Consider the following 15,419-nt stretch of genomic DNA (forward strand, 5'->3'; position numbering starts at 1 on the left):
CACCTTATATTATAAGGGCATAGGTTTATGTGATTCATGTAGAGATGGAATTTGTAAGGCTAGTCTTGTGACCTCTATTGGTAGGTTAAGCATTAAGGTCATGGATGACCGTCAGTAGTAGTGTCAATGGATGAGAGAACTGAGATCTAGATTTTGAAGATCTCATACATTGTTGAAGGAAGTCGCTAAAGGAATTTGCTACCAATGTTGAATGGCATGGGTAAACCATGGAAGATCCAGTTTCAACGTGTTATATTATTGTTCTAAAATAAATTGTAAAAGAAAAAGAAGCATGCAAAGCAGTGATGGGTCAACAAAGGATACTCGATCAATTCCATAGACAATTGAAACAGTGGAGGAGAAAGAATTAAAGGGAAGAGGAAGAATATGAAATGTTTCCAACCATAGAACCGATGCCTAATGAAGACGTGAATACAAACATAGATGTGAATCATCCTAAAGGATTTGAAGAAACAGGTGCAATATTGAAATTACTAATACCGTTCTTCCATCTTTTCCAAGTAAAGAGTTTAAACATTGGGAAACGAAAATGGAAGGATTACTTGGTTTCGTAGATTTATGGAATTTTGTTCAAGAAACTTCTTTAAATCCCCATGATATGAGTAGAGGTTTGGTATAATTTCTTCTTATCCTATCACCACTGGATGCAAACATTTTGTCTAGTATTTTTCATGATTTTGGTGATGTAATGCAAAACAATTTTGGGATATTCTTGGAATGAAGTACAGTATGAAGGGGAGTGGGAAAGCTAAAGTTGATGGTGTTATTAGAATCGGTGACCGTGTTGAAAGTATCATAATTAAGATCAAAGTTGAAACTGTAACGATTAAGGAAGAAATCATGTATGTAGTTAACAGTAAATTAGCATGTGAGAGTAAAGAAACTCCCTTTGATGTAGTATTTAATGATGAATGCGTAAAAAATTATGGAACATTATGTGAATATTTGGAAATTTAGTTAAATATTATGATGAAAACATTTCAAATGAAGGTCAGTTATATATGCTGCAGGAGATTAAACTTGTAGATGATTTGTTAAGTGATAGAGTAACTTTGCTTGGAGATCAATTGGATGAGCCAAATGAAACAAAGTACAAAGGATTGGTAGAGGAAGACAAAGATGAAGATGAAAAAAATTCAAATTATGATGATTTAGTGAATCTCATGAATGTTTCCGAGTGTGCAAATATTAGCAGCAACCAGGAAGAAACACCAAATTTTGAATAAGAGTAAATGAAGATGAATTACAGTTCATTAAAGCATGGATTGAAACAACATACCTTGATGGATCTTGTAGAGAAGTTGCACCATTAGAAAATATAAATGAAGAATCAATGAATGATGCAAATGACATAGAAAATGAAACAACAGTGGATACATCTAAAGAAGTTCATGGAATTCTAATACATTAGAGTGTTGAGGAAATTAGACATTACTATGAGCTAATGTGGCAGTAGTCCACTGAATTAGGCATAGATGAATATAATGAAAAAGTGTAGAAACCAAATTATGAATGTAATGAATAATGTGCAAGCATTGAAGACAAATACAAGTCCCATGAACCTGATGTAGTATTGTAGATTATGAGAAGAATGCCACAAGCTAGTTGCAACATGCAGTTACAAAAACGAAAACCAAGGAAGAAGAACCATCACTATTTAAAAACAAGAAAGGTCAAAATGATTTTTTTCAATTCAAATTGTAAGCCTTGTTGAGACTTAGACCAACAGGAATTTTTTTATGTTATGTAGAAAACCCATTTCACCATTAAAGGGGAGACCTAGAATTAATGGAAAAATGTAGCAGTTTCTAGATTGTTTAATTATTAGTGGTTTGTTGTGTTTTTTTTGTCTCGTTCAATTGGTAGGTTTTATCTAGTTCGTAAAGCCTATTTACAAAGAGATTTTCTAACTACTCAATTGATTTGTAACCCTATATATGTATGAGTGTTTTGGTTGATTGAATGTAGAGTTGAGCGCATGCACTCTCCAGGTTGAGTTGGTCTCACTTGGGACCTATACATTTCATCTTCATCTTGTCCTTCTTAAAAAAAATAGCATCATTTTCTTGTAGTTGACCTTGCCTAGGAGTCATACCTTTAGTATGAGTTATCTACTCCTCTAGCTAAGTACACTTCCAATCATTATGGAGAGTGCTTCAATGGCTTATCTGTAGTTGGACTCTATTATTGGTTGTTTTGCATCTATGTTGCTACTAAGATAATCATATGCCATGCCAAGTATGCTCAAGGGAAGTTTTAATCCTAAGTTAGCCATTTATAGTGACGTTGATTTCTTATATAATCCATCGTTGTGTTAGTTGTACTTAGTCACTCCAATAGTAGAAAATGATGAAATTAGTGACCAGGTGACTAAAAACGTTAGTCACGACAACTTTTCCAAGTTAAATACTACCAAAAATGAACAATCTTAAGTGACCCAACTAAAAATGACTAACATAAATGACTAATTTAGTCTCGGGTTAAAATATACAACTAGATAATGAGTAATGCAACTAAAAATGATAACGTGAATGAATAATTTAGTTTAGGAACAAAAATATGACTACTTAAAAGTACTACAATAATACAAATTAGTCATTTATTGAGCCGAGAGACTCATTCTACAGCCTAGTACAAGGCTCATTCTACAACCCAGTATGTGCCAGATGAGCATTTATTTGCTATTTCAATTCTCTCTCCATGGTTTGCTAACATAGCCAACTACCTAGTTGAATTGTGTTCTAAATAGAAAATTTTTATAAAAAATGAATATGTTGTAAAGTAATTAGAAGTAAAAAAGTATGTGTGAATCACATATTTAAATATTATACTTTTCAAAAATATTTCAACAAGACATTTAAATAAACTATTTGAAGATCTATGTTAACTAATTGATGTCAATATCAACTTCATATATATCTAGATATGAGCCTTGAATTGTACCTATTTGGGAGGCCCATCACCATATGCAAATAACATGAATTTAATCTATTGATTGGTCACAATGTTCAATTTCTTCTATAAGTGAAAATAAATGTGCTCAGATCTATACTCAACAACCATGATCACCATAACTCATAAAACCACACAAGTGATACATAGCTATTCAAGTTGAAAGGGGAAGGTTACATAACTTTTTTATTTTACACACGATATTGCTCCTTTATACAAATATTTACACACAAAATTATGAATCTATCTCTCCCTTCTAAAAAAAATCACTTCTCAATTACACTGAAATTATTTTAGATAGGACTCTTATACCCATATTCAACAAACTCGAGTTGTTTCACTGAATTAACTAATAAATTCCTAACTGGGCTAAATATATCCCTTAACACATAACTATCAAATAACACTCATCACAACGTCCCTAAAAATATATATTCTTCTATATTACAACTAGGAAAATATTACAAAAATAAATAAATTAAGGAAACCAACTATCTATGGTGAAAGGGTTTTGACTTAAGAGGGTCAAAATGGTTTTAGCTAGTAGATGCTCCTGCATCAAATAAGCATTTAGTCATGGTACATTTAGAAACCCTAGCAAGAATTCATTCACATGTAAAATATAGAAAAATAAGCAATAAACTTACAAATTATTCCAAGAAAATCCTTCTTTCCATCCCAACAAGACATCTCCAAAGCAAAGAGCAACCTCCAATAGCAAGATGTGCGCTCCATAAAAATCACCATTTTTACTAAGATTAGAAGTAGACAAGGCATTTCACAGTCTCTCTAAGGAGGCCAATTTCATGTGTAAGAATATGCATAAATGAAGTGGAGGATCCTTTATTTATATGAGGTCTATCCCTTCAGTTTTACAAAAATATTAGCCTGCAAGCCCTAAAAGATAAATGGGATCACCTACAAATATATAACTTGATCAAGTCTCATGAAATTGCTCCCTCATTTTTCTAGAGATGGCTAGACGATCAACCCTATTAGGTGCTTCCAACCCCTAAGGGGAGGTGACATGTTCTAGGTCAACCCTTCAATCCATATGTGCTTATGATAATGGTGGAAATGGAGGGGAAACACTTCAAAGCTAGGTGCCATGGTCACTGGACTTGTTGATGGGGGTTTATCATATTGAGTGTATATATGTAAGAAGGGAGGAATGGTGGAGGCATGTGTTATCCATTTCTCAGCCCACTTTTTCCACCCCTCTGGTGCACCTTTTACTTATTTTTCATAATGCTTTGATTAGGAGCATAGATTAGGAGCCCACGATTTTTATAATGATTTAACATTTATTTACCCCTTAATTATGAGTCAATTTATCACTCATAATGGTTAGTACATGCAAGATTAACTTTTTATATGATGGAGCATCAAGTGCTCAAGGAACTGGGTGAAGACTAGTGAGGGGAGTATAGTTCATGATAAGATTTTTCCCACGAGCTAATTAATTTCCTAGCCATATTTTTAATTTTAAGTTTCATTTTCTTTCACTGTGGTCATTTTATGTTTTTATCCTTCTTTTAGCTGCAACATCCTCCAAGGAAAATCTTTCAACCTAGAGTCAAGGATGAAGATAAATGAATGTCAATCCCAATGAACGAATGACCACAAGCTAGAAGAATGGGGATGGAATTTAGGGCATGATGGAAAGTGGTAAGTATGGAATAATCATGAGCACGTTACTTCAATCCAAGTCTTCCAAGTAGTGCCCCACCAATAACCCTAAGGCCTTAAAGGGTATCCCACTGGACTAGGTAAAAAACTAACCTCCCTGGTAAAGTGAGATAACATGTTTACAATCAAGATTAGTTAATCATCCCGATCATTTCTCAATCCATGTTAGAATGCCCAAAACATTAAGTAAAAACACATGATTGCAAGATGGTTAAACTACTTTCCGAATGATAACCCACCTTCCTTCAAGAGGAATGCCAAATGGTGAAAGGTGTCCAACTGGTGTGAAATGGTGGAGGATTATGGCATATCATCATGTGTTGATCAATGTAGGGATGCTAGTTGGTTGTATAAAGAAGGATACATTTTTTTCTCTTCTGGGGTTACCCACTTTTGGTGGGTAATAGGGAGGAGTTATGACTTCTAAATATATGGGGTGGATATGAGTGGAAGAATGATTTCGATCCCCCAAAAAATCATCTAAGAACAACTCTACAATATAGAAAGCATTCATAGATGCTTTCCCTCTTTTTCATCAATGGACATCGTGGAAAAGTAGCAACGGAAAAAAGGTTCAGCTAGGGGAGGACCCCTAGTTTTGGGATGGTGAAAACTTTGGGTTGTTTGAAAATTTGATCAATAAGCTCCACGAAAAAGGGCTTTACTTAGTATGGGATATTAGATCCCCTAGTATTGACTTGGTGGGAAGGATAAATTGGTTTACATTTGAGTAGAATAACCTCATGGAATACATGGCAGTTGAATGGTCATCTTATGTGGGTGGTTTGGTCTCAGGTTTCATTAGCTTGGTCCCAAATGTGAAGGATTCTTTTTGTTGGTCAAAAAATTTGGCATCAAATGTTTTCACAACAAAGCTTGGTTATAACGTGTAGGTTGAGAAGGTGGTGGTGGGAGTGCTTTTGGAAGTTACACACTCCATTAAAAGCAAAAATCCTTCTATTTCTTTCCATATGAAATAAATTACTAACATGGGATAAATTTCTCAAAAGGGGCTCATTTGGGCCTAATCAGTGCTCATAATGCCAAAATGAGTCTAAATCCATCGACTACCTATTCATCTCATGCTCTTTCACATCCCAAGTGTGGGATTCTCTGATAATTAAATTTGGGACTAAATCAACTTAAGTAACTACCTATTTGAAGGATAGTGTCTCTAACTATCTCAGTGACTCTTCTCTAGTTTGTTACAAGTCTCTTCCTCTCTTTGTGGTTTATTTCATATCGTGGGCAAGGATATCAAAATTTTGTAGGATAAACAAGTCTTTGTGGAAACTGTTGTTGTTGCAAAATTAACTAAGGAATGTAGGGTGGTTCCAAAAAATATAAAATATGGAATCCAATTCTGCCTCCTTTGGATTATAACATTTAATGGGGTTATTACGGTGGGGTCTGTCAAGGGCACCCTCTTTGATTTGGGGTTGGAGTGGCTCTCTGTTGATCCTTTTCTCATTTCTTCCTTATTTGATATGCTCCTAATCCTAATTCAAACTCTAAAGTAGAATTCAAAACTCTCTGTGTTCTTCTTTTTCATGCTTTACATATTGGTCTTTCCAAGTTACAAATTATGGGTGATTTCAAGTTGATGATAGATTGGAATTTAAAAAAGTTGCAATGCAAAATGCAAAGATGCAACCCATCCTTTGTCAGATTAGGGAGTCAATCTAGAAGTTGGAATGGTATTCTTTTTCACATATTTTCAAAGAGCTTAATGTTAAAACCGATGAGCTCTCCAAAGAAGCTTTGACACTCCAGGACTGGTCCTTTATCATTGATGAATTCTTCGAGGATAAACTACTACAATATTTTCCATTCTCCTTATAAATATGTTGCTTGAATGCCTAAGTAGGTTGTAGACTTAAACATCCATCGGTTCAAGTTATTTCACGTCGAATGTTCTGAAAGGTTTTTTGTTATGTACTCAAGTCGCATGGAAGAGATTTTGTGCTTTTCTTTCTAGATGGAAACATGGTCAATTTTTAAAACTATAAACAGATAAATTTTCAGTTATTATTGGAACCCCTCAAAGGGGAAGGATATGTATATTTATTTTTTGGAAATAAAAATAATTTTTCTTACTAAAAAAATAGTGAAATACATTTAAATATCAATTATTTTTTATTTACTTTAAATACTAGTTACTTATGGTTCATTTTATTTATTTATGTGTAAAATAATAATAAGCATTTTTATTTTGTAGTATTTGAAAAAAAAGGACAAAAGAAATGACATTTTTTTAATAAAATGAATGAATGGTTTCAAATACTTAAAAAATTTTGAAGCACTCAAATTTTACAAATTAATTGTAACAAAAAAAATACCCTAAAAAGTGTCATTTCATATGTTATTTAAACTACTTCTTAAAAAAATTAATATGAATTATAAATGTTTTAATACAATATTAATTTAATACATTAAAGTTGATTAATATTTGATGTAGTAATTATAATAATAATAAAAAACTTAATATTTCATCTAGTAATTATAATAATAAAAAATAACTTTTAAAATATAATAATTAATTATAATAATAAAAATTGATTTTTAAGATATAATTATTAATGTGTTATCAATGAATATCTGGTTTACAATTATGGTTGTTTGATGGAACTCAATCTATTTCTAATATAGAAAAACTACTCCAACATTCCCACCATCAATTTTTTTGGAAAAAAAAAACCAAATTCCAACGAAAAAAAACCAAATTCCAACCATACTGCCATACAGCTAAATTATAGCCTCAATAGACAACGCCATGGAAATAAATGTATTCTTATCGACTAAGAATTCAATGACTTATCGTATGTTAAATGCCTTAGGCATGTCCGCAGTGTATTCTAATGAAACATTGCCATGAATTCAGCGTTATGGAACAGGAAAATGATGAACAATATCGCATAAGACTTGAAGCCGTAGTCCATTAATTTATTTTGATCGGTGAAACAAACTCTAGCCACCAGCACCGATACTCCCACTGTCGTTTCTAAACACCGAGAACAAGTTCTGGTTTCCAAAGCCAACAAGCTTTCTAATCACGATTCTTTCCTTAAAGATTGTCTCAACACGAATGACTTTCCAGAGGGAAAATTAGTCCATGCCCACATCGTCCAAATGAAATTTAATTTAGACGTGGTGTTGGACACGAAACTCATGACGTTGTATGCAAAGTGTGGCTTTCTGGCAGATGCCCGCCAAGTGTTTGACGAAATTCTGGAGCGAAATGTGGTCTCTTGGACTACCATGATTGCAGCTTATGCCAAGAACGGACATATCGAGGGAGCTCTGAAACTGTTTTATCAAATGCAGGAAGCAGGCATCCGGCCAAATCAGTTTACATTTTGCTAGCATTATTCGAGCTTTTGCTTGGGTTGGCGTCTCTAGAGGGAGCTAAGGAGGTCCAAGAAGAGATAATGAGAAGTGGGCTTAAATCAAATCTCTTTGTTGGAAGTACCCTTGTAGATCTGTATGTTAAATGCGGGGATATGGGTAATGCGCTAGACGTATTTGACAAAATGCTTGAACGAAATGTGGTCACATGGACTACCTTGATCATGGCTTATGCCAGGAATGGTGATGGGAAGGAGGCCTTGAGGATGTATAACCAAATGTAGCGCACTGGCATTAAACCAAGCTTCTATATTTTCACGGGGGTTCTCATGGCATGTGCTGACATGACAGTTTTGGAACATGGCAAGGAGATCCATAAAGACATAATTATAAGTAGATTGCAGTCTAATGCTTTTTTAGGGAGTGCCCTTGTAGATATGTATGTTAAACGCAGGAGAATTGAGGATGCTCAACAAGTTTTTGACGAAATACGCGAATGAAATGTGGTCTGCTGAACTGCGTTGTTTGCAGGGTATGAACAGAATAAACAGTTTGGTGACGCATTGGAACTCATCCAGCAAATGCAGCGGACAAATATAAGGCTGGACTTGGAAACATATGCCGCCATTCTTACCGTATGTGGGAATTTGGCAGCTCTGCAGGGAGGCAAGGAAGTCAATGGAGATATAATTAGAGGTGGGTGGCAATTGGATGTTTTTGTGGAGAGTGCCCTTGTAGACATGTATGAAAAATGTCGGAGCTTAGAGGATGCGTGAAAAGTGTTTGAAAAAATGCCTGAAAGATATGTGGTCTCCTAGACTGCGATTATGCGATTATTGTGGGGTATGCTATGCATGGGTACGGCCAGGAGGCTCGTCAGCTCTATAAACATATGCGACATTGCTGTGTGAAGCCAAATCATGTCACCTTCCTTGGTGCTCTATCTGCACGCTGTCATGCAGGCTTGTTAGAGGATGGTTGGCAATGTTTTAATAACATGGCGCAAGATTATCGCATCAAACCTGATGTTGAACGCTACGGCTGCATAGTTGATCTTCTTGGCTGCTCCGGGAACCTGGATGACACATATGACTATATCAACAAAATGCCAATAAAACTGAATAATGTTGTGTGGGGATCTTTTCTCAGTGCTTGTAGAATCCATACCAATGTAGAGCTAGCAGAGCCTGCAACCCAACATATTTTTTTTCTGATCCAAAAAATGCTTCCCATTATGTATTGCTCTCGAATATTTATGCAGTTGCTGGCAGGTGGGATGGCATAGAGGAAGTGAGAAAATTTATGAGAGAGAGGAAGGTAAAGAAGATTCCAGGGTATAGCTGGATGGAGGTCAATAAAGGAGTGCATTCTTTTATTGCAGATGACAAATCGAATCCACATACTGAAAAATTTTATGAAAAGTTGGAGAGCTTGTATGGGTTGATGAAGGATGCATGATATGCACCTAACACAGACTTTGCGTTTCATGATTTGGAGGAGGAACAAAAGGAACATGCCCTCTGCTACCACACCAAGAAACTATCCATATCATTTGGGCTTATCAGTCTTCCCTTGTGACATCTATCATTGTTGTTGAGAACCTTCGCATTTGTTGCTAGAGACATAGTTGTGAGGGATTCTAAACATTTCCATGATTTCAAGGATGGACAGTGTTCATGTGGCGATTATTGGTGACAGAAAGAGAGTGAATCCAAATTGAAAGATGATTGATGCTCAAACTATTGGCTTGCATTGCCTTTGCGAAGTAGTCAACAGAAAGAGGGCATCTAATGAGTGCAGTGTCCCCTGTGACATCTATAACTATTGTTAGGAACCTTCACATTTGTGGTGACTACCACTCTACCAACAAATTAATCTCCAATATTGTTTCCAAAGACATAGTTGCTAGGGATTCTAAATGTTTCCATATGATGGGACCAACCCTGATCACTTACGGCATATAATTAATGTGTGATTGCATGGATGATTTTTATAGTTGATTGGTTTTATGGCGTGGTACTGTTGAGTTAATGTTGTGAGGGCAACTGTCCTGTCCACGGGCTTCGCTTCTCCCGCCTCTTCACTATGCCAAAGAAACCCTAACCTTTGTCATTATGTTGTTGTTCCGGTGCTCTGCTGCTCCGTCGAGGTGAGGTCTCTGCTACTAGGTTCTGGCTGCTGCTCCACGAGGGTTTCGGTTATCCTGTTCTGGGGATGGTTCTCCGTGAGGGTTTATGTTTGCAAGCTCTGGTAATGTTTCTTGTTTTCAATTTCTTTTTATGGTTCTATTTCTTGAATTCTTATGGCCTTGTTTGGTGGCCACTGCAGGTGAATGACTGGGCTCACCAGTCGCTGGTCTCTTGCCCTGACACCTATGCTCTTGTATCGGGTAGGGTCGTGCCTCGTCGTTTCTCTATCTGTTTGTTTCAAAGTGTTTTCTGTTTGTAGTCTTTACTTGGTCTGTTGTCGAGGGTTGTGGCTTCGGCCTCACTGTTTCATGGTTCTGTGTATTTATGCCTATGACCTATTAACTTATGAAATTGTAATTATGTCAGCTCTGTGGTTAATATATGAACTCGTAGTTATATTCGACATTGTTATGGATGACCTCTGTTTCATTGTTCGGCCTGTAGCTTGTCTGTGACTTTATATTTGTATCTTGGACTGTAAACTTTTTTGATATCTATATATACACAGAGATTTTGAAAAGAAAATAGTAAATGTGAATGATACAAGTTTGTTGGTACCTGTAGATGCTTGTTTCTTTCTTTGTTGGTAATTATACTCGACTCTTCTGCAAACCCTCTTTGTTGATTTATGGAACTCGACCGCGTTTTCTTCTTGCCTCTGTGATAATTTCTCGCTCTCTGTCATTGATATGAAATGGGTAGATGAACTTAATTAATTAAGTTTGGAGGAAAAAGAAAGAAATAACTTTAGGTTGCAATATATGGACTCAGATTTTCTTACTTCTCAAAATGATTGTGTGCTTCGTTTTATTCAATACTATGATGGATGATTACAGTGGCTTTTTCCTTCCTTCTTAAAGATCACTGTACAGTTATTTAAGCTATCAGTAGTTACATTTTAGTTATTCATTGATAACTGTTCATCTTTGTCTATATTCTAAAGTTAATTTGAAACAATAAATTAAAAATAAAAAGAACAATAAATAAAAATAAACAGTGGGTTGGGACAACCTTAAACTTAGTGTAAAGTCCTAAATGCTATTAACTAGAACTTTAAACGGAACTTAAAAAAAGTAACTAAAACTCCTTCCGTTCTGCAAAGAAAAATACACCAGCCATGACCTCCCTTAGCTGGATGCTCTTGCATCAGGCTTCCAGGGTAGATGAAAATTCATGGCTCCAGTCCATGAGCTCCTCGATAGAATACCCTGCACGTTGTATCTGACCTGCATCAAGCCACGAACTGCCCTCAATGGGATGGTTCTTCAACTTGATGAGGTACTGTAGGTACTCCTTTCTTCAAGTCCACCTGTGTTATAGACATTTTTGTGCCTTACAGCTCTAAGCATGAAATATCCATAATCCAAGGGATCCAAAGTCCCTAAAAGTGTTGTTCCTGCCCCTAAAGGAACAAGGTCAACCAATGACAGCTTCTCCCAGAAGTTCTCCACCAAAAACTACTCAGAAACAGTCAAATTAGGATCAATTCAAGTGCTCCACTAGCTGCCTGCGTTGCAAAGCACCCCAGTACACTAGCTAGATGTGTTGCAATGCACTTGAATGCACTACCCAGGTGCATTGAGCGGGAAATGACAAGTGGCAGAGTCATTCAACGAGGTGGAAAGACCATGGAAGCTTCCAGAATCTTCTCCAATGACACTTGCCTCACTGAATTCGACCAAGTGATGAGTAAGAGGCTCTCAATCTCCAAGTGGAAGCAAGAACTGACAGAGAGAGGCCACAAGTCAAAACATAAGCTGACTCATCCTCTCTGCTTACATCTATATATGGATCCCTCATCCCAGAGATCCAAAGGCTGGAATTTTGTACTTTGCAGAGAATTGTTGTTGGTTTGAGATTGAGATTAGTACATTGGGTGATTTATGCTTTGTTGGAGGAGAGGAAGGGATTCCTTTGCTCGGAGGTAGATGCTGGATCGGGACTCACTTGGTTGTATCTCCTCTTGGACTCTCTTATCATATCAATAAAATTATTTGAGTTTCTCCTACATGCTGTGTATCAATGATGTTTTGTTATATTTGCATGTTTAGCTTAATCTGATCCTGAGCTTTTTATGAATGTATATCTATATCTTCGTGTAGTTTCTCTCTCTTGTGATCTTGCAGGAATTCAGTGAAGCTGGGCCGGTAAGGGAGCAGGGCGCTGGGAGCTATTGAAGAGAGGAGCGATTGGATCAACAAACTAGCGAAAGACACAGGTTAGTTACATCCTTTCTCCTCATTTACATCTCATAAAGAAGAATACTCAAGTAGTTTTCCTTGTTTGTTGCTAAGGCACTATCACACCTTGGAGTGGGATAGGGGCGTTCTGAATAGATACTTTTCCCAACAACAAATTGGCGACTCCATTGGGGACTGTATCTAGTTAGTTTATTTGTGTTTCTATTGTTGTTCTTCTCATAAACTTAGGAGTGGCGAATCGAACTGCATTTGTGATTTACAAATGCAAAGTAGAGATCTGCTACTCTAGTCCATTCACTGGGCCTGTTTATGATCTGAACAAGCTGATCCACAAATGCTCTAACTGCCCTTTGTGATAGATCTTAGTCCTCCTTTAAATCATCCTTCTAATTGTACCTTATTGATAGCTTTTATCCGGCCAAAATCCATAGATTAAACTACAAACCGTGACCCAGAACCCAGAGGAAACTCTCGTTTCTGCTTCAGCGCAGGCTCTGTGAAGAGGTTCTGCATTTCAACGCAGGTCCCGAGAGGGCTACCTGCGCTGCAATTCAGTTTCTCTGTGCAGCAGGTGCGCTGATCAGCCTTTGCCCTGTGCAGCTGTGGTTCTTTGCATCCTTGTGTTCAGTTTTATCTCTGTTTTTTGCAACCTGTTATCAGTGTGTGTACCTATCTGAAAACCCCTTTTCTCTGCCTTAATTCCGCCTCAGTTGTATAAAAGAAACTGTATTTGTTTTTGTGTATTTGTTACATCATTTGCAGTTTCCCATTACAAAAGTAAACTAGTCATACTGTCGCCCTTAGATCTAGACCTGTCGAAAGTGTCGTTTTGATCTTAGGAGTAAATTTGTTTGCTATTGACAGTTGATTGCGCTTTTACTTTTGTCTTTTGGTTTGAATTTGTGAATTTCTAGTGTCGAAACAAGTGTTTACTTCAAAATCACAAAGTGTCGTAATCGTCTTTTTGATTTCGAACAAAAGCTTGTTTGTGTTTTTCACTTGAAATCAAATTCAAATTTGTACAACAACTTTCTTTTTAGGCATCAATATTAAGAAAGTGAAAACAAATACATGCATTTGTGCATTTGCATATTGATAGTTTGTATGGTTTGATTTAGGAAAAGTGCATTTACAGTGTGCTCTATGCTCTTTGAGAAAAGATTGTGTCTTTCTTTTTCCCTTGTAGCTAGGATTTTCATTGTTGAAAAGAGATAAAAGCTTGCTTATCATCTTTAGACTGCATTTAGGAATTGTATCTACATCTCGTGGTGATCCAAAAAGACAAACTTCTAAGAAAGATCAACCTAAAATAAATTGAATGAACTTAACAACGCATTGGAACTTAACGCACAACATAGAGGTCTAGGCTAGAGACGTGTTCCGGCGTCATAAAACCTGATTACTGTCGGCCTCACTGATGGTTGGGTGATTCCTCCTGAGAGACGATAAGTGCTAGTATGGATTGTGCTCCCACGTACCGTCGAGTATATATTGGGAGACCCCTATAGGCATAAAACCTTTATCCATAGGAAGCCGTGTCGGCCGCCCTACTGATCGCAATGCACTGAACACAGCATTCGGGAAGATTGACCGCCCGTACCCTAAAAAGTATTCTGTGGTTTTGCGATTGGTTTGGCACACCCTCTGCCTAGAACTCCAGAGCAGTCCCTTTCGTTCCTTTTCAGACTCCTTAACGGAAAAGGTCCATCTGAGCACTTGTCACTTCAGGCTCATTAAAAATCGAAGGAGACTAGAGTCATCTTTTGCTTTTTCTCGACTCTTTAAAATTGAAAAAGCAAGTTGTGTCCAAGCGTCGTTAAAATTTATTTTAAACGGAATATTCATACCCTTTTTCCTGCGTTGATCTTTAGGTTGAGAAAATGGAGCCTACCAACCAAAGAATTCCCCTTGGTGGAAATCCTAGTCCCTTCTCCTCTTGGGGAGATGTTGGTGCGCTCCATATGGCCACATTGTCGCTTCCAGGACTGACAATTGGCTTGCCGGTCTGGCTCTTCTCAACCAATGTCGTTCAGAACACCACTATTCCTGAACAGTCGAATCAGCAGTTAGACCAGTCCAGAGTTACCCACCAGCCTTCTACTTCCTCTCCTCCTTCCTCTTCGCTTGATGAGGCTGGCAAAGCCAAAAGTCAAGTTCCTAAGGAGAAGAAAGAAAAGAAGAAGAAAGAGAAGAAGAAGGAGGAGCTAAAAGCGACTGGGGGCAAACGAGTGTCGTCTAATGAAAATCCACACACTGCACTGACCAGGTCTAAATCGCCATGTGTCATTTGCAAGGGAGACCACTTTCACAGAGATTGTCCCTGCATCCCTCATATACTAAGGGACTGGTCTCTCCGTTTGCACAATCTGGTGGCGTCAACCTCTGATAGCCATGTTGAAAGCACACCGTCAACTAGTGAAAGGGAAGTCCCAGGACAAAAAGGGAGAGCTAGATCTCCCTGTAAACTGTGCGAAGGCAATCACGCCATCCACCGTTGTCCCTTCTTAGACGAAGCTAAAAGAGTTTTGGATGATCGTCCGGTTTCACCGTTACTTCCTCCTGGATATAAAAAACTCTTGCCGAGTCCTTCGTTAGTTGAAAATCCAGCTGGCCCACTCAAGTGGTCAGCTGAAGCGCCGGTCATTGAAGATGAACCAGCTGAATCCATACCCGACGAAAGTCAAAAGGTCGAGGCGACAGTTGACCCGGTCTTGCCTTTAGAGGTTTTATCTTCGAATGATACAGTCACCAAAGAGGATAAAGATGACACCATCCAAATTCTCTTCATCAACACAGACTCCGACGAGCACGGGGCAATCCACCCATTCCTTTATCGCAGGAAGGAAGTTTGTTAGAGCGATACACGGCCGTCTACTCGGTCCCACCACCAAGCAACCTAGTTGTATCCTTCGACTGGAACCAACTAGGCAGACCCCGGTTGCCAGCAAGTATACCATTCCGAATTATCGTCCAAGTATACAGAATGGTCATGGCTGGCACCATCATTGATGAGGGGGCATCT

The 15,419-nt window shown here is 37.5% G+C and overlaps 1 pseudogene; it reads left to right on the top strand.

Moving 5' to 3' along the window:
- Positions 1-8,090: 8,090 nt before the first annotated feature.
- LOC149174811 (pentatricopeptide repeat-containing protein At5g04780, mitochondrial pseudogene) lies at positions 8,091-8,783 on the top strand (annotated as a pseudogene).
- Positions 8,784-15,419: the final 6,636 nt, after the last annotated feature.

The sequence above is a fragment of the Pinus tabuliformis genome, chromosome 4_1 (assembly GCF_031772625.1).
Source record: "Pinus tabuliformis cultivar Carrire ecotype Pingquan chromosome 4_1, CPIR1, whole genome shotgun sequence".
NCBI lineage: Eukaryota > Viridiplantae > Streptophyta > Pinopsida > Pinales > Pinaceae > Pinus > Pinus tabuliformis.